This window comes from Cricetulus griseus, chromosome 4 (genome assembly GCF_003668045.3).
Source record: "Cricetulus griseus strain 17A/GY chromosome 4, alternate assembly CriGri-PICRH-1.0, whole genome shotgun sequence".
NCBI lineage: Eukaryota > Metazoa > Chordata > Mammalia > Rodentia > Cricetidae > Cricetulus > Cricetulus griseus.
The window spans coordinates 149,374,721-149,381,399 of NC_048597.1; positions in this window are offsets into that span (position 1 = coordinate 149,374,721).

Sequence of the window (6,679 nt, forward strand, 5' to 3'; positions counted from 1 at the left end):
CAGGTCTGGGATTACAGCAAGATTACAGCAAGCGCTACCAGGCCAAGCTGTTTTGTGTCGTATCTTGCTATGTAGCACAGGTTGGTTTCAAACTCCTATTCCTTTTGGTGGAATTGCAACAGTGTTCCACCACACCTTGCTAGGATAAATTATTTTTAAACTTTCTCTTATTAGATTTCTTTGACAACATGTAGCTTAGACTGGCCTTAGACTTGGCTATGTAGCCAAGGATGGCCTTGAACTCCTGATCTTTTTTCCATTTTATTATTATAACATGTATGGGTGCTTTACCTGCACGTGTATATGTGTACCATGTGCATGTAGTGCCAAAAGAGATACCCTAGGACTAGAGTTACAAATGATTGTGAGCTGTCATGTGGGTGTTAGGAATTGAACCCTGATCTTCTGCAAGAGCGGCTGGTGCTCTTACTGAGCCATCTCTCACTCCCCACTCTTGATCTTGGTTTTGCTTTCCAGCCATCATGACCAACTGCATTTAAACGGAAGAGTATTCATTTTATCTTTATTTATGTGTCTGTGTGTGTCTACGTAAATACATTCACAAGTATGTAGACTGAGTTACAGGTAAGCTGCCTGATGTGGCCCTGGGGAACCAAACTCCAGTCCTCTACGAGAGCTCCAAGACTCTTAACCAATGAACCATCTCTCTAGCCCCCTTTAAAAGCATTTTTAAACCCCATGGTGGAGGGTAGGAGGAACCATGCTATGGTATGTTTGTGGAAGTCACATGGCAACCTTGGGAGCTGGTTATCTCCTAATATCATGTAGGTCCCAAGGGGTCAAACTCAGGTTGTCAGGCTTGGTGACAATTGCCTATACTTGTTGAGTCATCTCCGTCTGTGCTGTACTGTTAAGAATTTATCCTTGGAGGTCTGTGAGAGGGTTTATCCAGTAAAGTTCTTACCACCCAGCTAGATGACCTGAGTTCAAACCGCAGAACCCACATGTGAAACAAAAGAACCAATTCCTTCATGTTGTCTTCTGTCTCCTGAATGCACGTGTAGCATGTGTATGCACAGATGCCCACACATAAATAGATAATAGATGTTAGTTTACTTACTTATTTATTATTCCATTCATATTTTGTTTGGGTTGTTTTTTTTAAGATAGGATTTCTCTGTGTAACATCCTTGACTATCCTGAAACTCTCTTTGTAGATCAGACTGGCCTCAAACTCACAGGGCTCCACCTGCTTCTGCCTCTCTAGTGCTGGAATTAAAGGGCACCACCACCACCACCCCAGCTCTTATTTATTTATTTATTTATTTATTTATTTATTTATTTAATGTATATGAGTGTCTTGTCTGCAAGCATGTCTGCCATCTATGCAGCGTATGTGTGCCTATTGCCCTTGGAGTTCAGAAAAAGGCAGAGTGTGTCAGATCCCTTGGAATTAGAGTTACTGACAGCTGTGAGCTGGCATGTAGGTTCTGAGAATAGAACCCAGGTCCTCCAGAAGAGTAGCCAGTGGTCTTAATCAGTAAGCCACCTCTCCAGCCCAAATGCAAGATTTTTTTTAAGATAAAAGACATTATTATTAGACCAGATATGGTGAGCAAATACTTGTGGCCCCAGCACTTAGGAAGTAGAGACAAGAAGATCAGGAGTTCAAGGCTACCCAGCTGAGTTTTGAGACCAGTGAGAGCTATATGAAACCCTGTTTTAAATAAAGTTACTTCACCTAAATAAATTGCCTAAAGTCTCATAACAACATACTATGATTAATTACTAATACACAGCTCATAATAGTCAAGATATCTTTAATAGGTAAATGCCAACCAATAGGAAGACAGAACGTGCCAAAGCAGCAGGGAAAAAGAGCTACTATGTGCCTTGGCTATCCCTTTAAACCTTTTTCCCTGACACCACCTTGACCACACCCTAATGGGTGTGGTCAGCACATCTGTAGCCAGTCCTTAGGAGGTGTGGTTATGGTGTCTCCCTACAATAATACACAACTTTCTTTTTTTCTTTTGTAATAATCTGTGTTGCATAAGATGGCCTTGAATTCAAACTCCTGCTCAACTCTTGAGTGCTAGAACCCAACAGGTATGGACCACCATACCTGGTGAACTTACTGACTTACTTTTTTTTTTAGATTAATAATATAATTACATCATTTCCCCCTCCTTTTTTCTCCTTCTAAGCCCTCCCATATACCCCTCCTTATTCTCTTTCAAATTTATGGTCTTTTCTTCCATTAACTGTTGTAACATACATATGTGTGTGTACACATAAATATAACTTGCTCAGTCTATGTAACATTACTTGTATATACATGTTTTCAGGGACAACTATTTGGTATTGTATAACCAATTGGTGTGTTCTTCCCTGGGGAAGACTATTTCTCCCACTCTGAGCATTCCTTAGTTGCCTGTAGTTCTTTGTGTAAGATTGACAGGCCCCAAGTGTTCTCCTGTCCATATTAACATGTCTACTGTTGCTGTCTTTATTCAGCTCATGTTTAGGCGGGCATGTTGTTGAGAATTTATGGGTATAGCTCCTCACATTTTTAGGAGACACAGTCTCACAGCAAACTCTGTGTTCCCCTGGCTCTTAAAATCTTTCTGCCCATCTTCTACAATGAGCCTTGAGCCGTGGGTGTAAAAGCTGTATTGTAGATTGTCTACTGGGACTGGGCTCCCCAACTCTGTATTTTGATTGTGGTTTTCTGTAATCATCTCTGTCTGTTGTGGAGAGATGCTTCCTTGAGGAGGAGTGAGGACTACACTTACCTGTGGGTTTAAGGACAAATATTTAGAACATAATTAGGGAGTATACTAGTTTAAGTAAATTTGAGGAAGAGTAAAGTAAAGGGATCTACAACTTCACTAGCCCTGGGTAGTTAGCTATATTTCCAGGACCAGAGATAAAGAAAAATTTTGTTTTAAGTTGAGAGAAACACTTATGTTGATATAGTCACTAAGACTGTCATTGAAGGGGGAAATTATGACACAGAGAAAGAAGAGTTTCAGGAGCAAGTGCCCAAGCAGTAAAGGTGTGGTCTAATGGACAAGTCAATGAATTCACTTAGTTAGGACCAGATGGCTTATCCACAGGAACACGACAAAGAATAACATATAGGGACAGAGACAGAGAGAGGTGGCAAGGTGTTAATGGCAGCCCATAAGAGCCCCTTCTCTTCTGATTGCTTTCCCATTCTCCAAGAGATGAGAAGCAAACTTATCAGGTGAGAGTGGACATAACGGACATAAACTGTGGTTAGTGGTCATGAATTAGAAGTCTTTTACACAGCTTGTCCTTTCATGTGGCTGGATGAGCTCAGGTCCAGGGGATCTGATAAGCTGACTTTGACCATGGCTGTGAGTGAGTCAAACAAGCTCACTCAGCTAGAGTCAGGGGAGGGAGGATGTACACAGGAAACATCTTGGTGAGTGGCCTTGCCAGTTTAAGGTGAGTAAGGAGGGAAGTGGAGCCATGAGTTGATAAAGTGAAGAAGCTATGAGAAAAGATGATGAGATCAATGGGCTGTCCAGTCCTGATCTAAGATTTGTTGGAATCAAGATAACAGCAGTGCTGGTTGGTAAGACGGTCCAAAGTACGCAAGCCTGACATCCTGAGTTCAATCCCTGGAACCCACATAAAGATGAAAGGACAGAACTGACTCCATCAATTGTCTTCTGACCTCCATACATGTCCCCCCACTAATGACAATGACAAATTAAAAATTGTTTGAAGAAATAATAGTAAGTATACTATGGGGAAAACAGGAAGTGGAGATAGAATGTGAAAATGCTTGCAATTGAGATCATGGAGTTATTGATTATGTTGGTTGCATATGACAGTTTCCTAGGATGTGACTGCAGGAACTCATGGACAAGGTTGAATTGACAAGGCTGGGGGAGAACAGGAGGTCAAGAAACTTGGGAAAGATAGCAGATGGGTTGTTTGAGCTGACATTAAAGTCACGAAATGTTAGAGTTGAGGAAGAGTTTGTGGAAGTGGCAGTGATCTGGGAGCTAAAGCCTCAAAGCAATGAGATGTAATTGCCTTAGAAGTAAGGACTGGATAGGACCGAGATGGTGAGAATCAGAATATTGTGATGTCAGACTCAAATTGGAGGTTTCCCAGAGGAGGAAGAGACTGAGTCCAATCTAACTATGAGAAACCTACTACACCTCTAAGCCCAGGGATACTGGTTGTAAGATTAGCTACCAAACTTAACTTTGATAATTTTAAAGCTTTATTTCCTTTTATCTGGAACAGTTTTGTTATGCTTATTCTACTGTTTATATCATTGTTGGGTTAATAATAAAGTCCTTTTCTTCTGAACTTTTTCTAACTTCTTTGTATCTCAAGCCCTCAGCTCCAAATGAGCATACCACTCCAGTGAGTTTCCAAGTGGTAACATCGTCATCTCCATTGCCACTGGCCAGTTTAGATTCCTGCCATCTTTCACCCAGACTACTGCAAAGCCTCCGAACTCTCTCCCTTCCTTCTTCTACAGAGAATCCTTCCTCCATACCAGTACTACAGAGAGTTGCTGTGCATTTGTCCAACTCTCACTTAAAAGGCACCTACTCAGTGCCAGTCACCGAGGTACATATCTGTCTCTGTCCAATCTGATAACGTCATATGACAATGGCTCCCTCCTTTCTGCAGGCTAAACCTCTGTGCAGGCAACAGACAGCTTTCATCATAGTTCCAATGCTGCTGTCCATCTTTCCAAATCATTGCCATTACTCTTTACCCTGACCAGTCCCTCTAGCCATCTATATTCCAACACCAGCCTATAATTTATTCTTGTCTGTGTGATAGTCTTTGTCCTTTGGTGCCTTGGTGCTTACTATTTCTTCCTAGAGTACTATGTCCTTCCCACTCACCAGCTTCTAAATTCCTTCCACCCTATTGATCTAGCATTAGTTCCCTGATTAGTGAAGCTTCCTGAATTGCCGTTTTTTCATCCCCTTTTTATATGCCTTCATAGATGGTATTCTTTTTTATGTTGCCTCAAACTCCCTATGCAAATAACATGACCCTGCAGTTCTGATCCTCCTGACTCTGCCCCACCAGTGCTGGGATTATGAGCATGTGACATTGCACTCAGTTTATACAATGCTGAGGATCAAACTCAGGGCCTGGTGCATACAGTACATACTAGGCAAGCATTCTACCAGCTGAGCCACATGTCTGGCTCTCATAGATGGCATTTTACTTTTCTTATATCTTCCCCCCATAAACTCCAAGCTCCCTTAAAGAGCAAGGGAGCTCCTTTGTCATTGTATTTCTGGTGCCTAACATACATATGGTGTATTATTACAAGGCCTCATTTAGTGCTGAAGATATTTATTATAAGTATACTATTAATAAGGCTGATCTGAGTATGTTTTGTGTATTTACTCATTTAATTCTAATAACTAAAATTAGGTAAAATTATTATTCATATGTTTATATATAGGGAGATTGGTTAAGGAAGTTGCCCGGAGCTGTTTGATTAGGAAATGGAGGATCCAGGACTCCATACAGTTCGGCTTAATCAGAAAGGCATACAGTATCCCCATGAAAGCCTTGCTTCAGAGTTAGCAGAAGAAAAGCTCCCCTGCTCTACCTCCCACACACACATATTCCACTCTCATGTATAATTCAAGGGGCAGAATGACATCTACAGTCACTTTGCTGAGAGAAATTCACCGAGACCTATGACTCCTTTTCTGTTATTCTGTTTTTAAGACTGAAATCCTCTACCTTCTTGTATCTATCCAGATTTGCTATCTGGATTTGCTCATATCTGTTATTCCTGGTACTTCTCCATTCTCAGGAAAGTCCAAAATGGCCTCTTTTACATTTCTTCTTAATTTTTCCCCCTCTCTTTCTCTTTCCCTCCCCTGGCCCTTCTCTTTTGGCAGGGATGAAATTAACAAAGGAAGAGACCAATTAGGACCTCCAAATCCCCTAAGTCCTACAGAGGATGTCCCACTTTTCAATTAAAGAGGAATATTCCCTTGTCTCTAATGAGTTCCACTCAGAGGGAAATGCTTTGTGTTAAATACATATGTGAGTTTTCCGGGTCACACGGATAAGAGTTGTGGGTGCTTCGTTGTCGCTTGTGTATCCATGGAGTTTTGTTTCTATTGCCCTTGCATCCCAGACTAAGCTCCAGAGTACACAGGGACCCTTTGCTCCACACTGACCTTTGGGTTCTCACACCATGAGGTGTTTCTTTCCACTGGCTCTCTGGGAGCTCAATCCCTTAGTGCAAAGGTGACTCCATGGTCTCTCAGGGCTCCCCACAGAGGGCCAGGCTGTAACCCCAGGCTTGCTGTGGCTTCATTCCTCATCTGCATAGAGAGCTGAGGAATACAAGGAGAAGTTACTATGCAGAAAACATATTTTCCCTTTTCTTTGTTCCTTTTGTGTGCTCCTGCCCTTTCCTCTTTCCCCATGCATATTTCCTGCCCCCATCCTGCAGCCGCTTATTCTTTAAGCCTTACCTTCTCAGTCCTGCCTGCATAGCTTATAAATATTCAGAATTTCCTAAGAGCAGCCTCTGAATGCTATTTGGCCACTCCATGTTGCTCACCCATCTCATCATAAATGGGGCTAGATTTTCTTCAGTCATTTGCTTCTGTGCTTTTTGCCTTGTACTTATCAGCATGAGGGTTAATCATAAAGGGATTTCTTACTGTGACTTTATGGA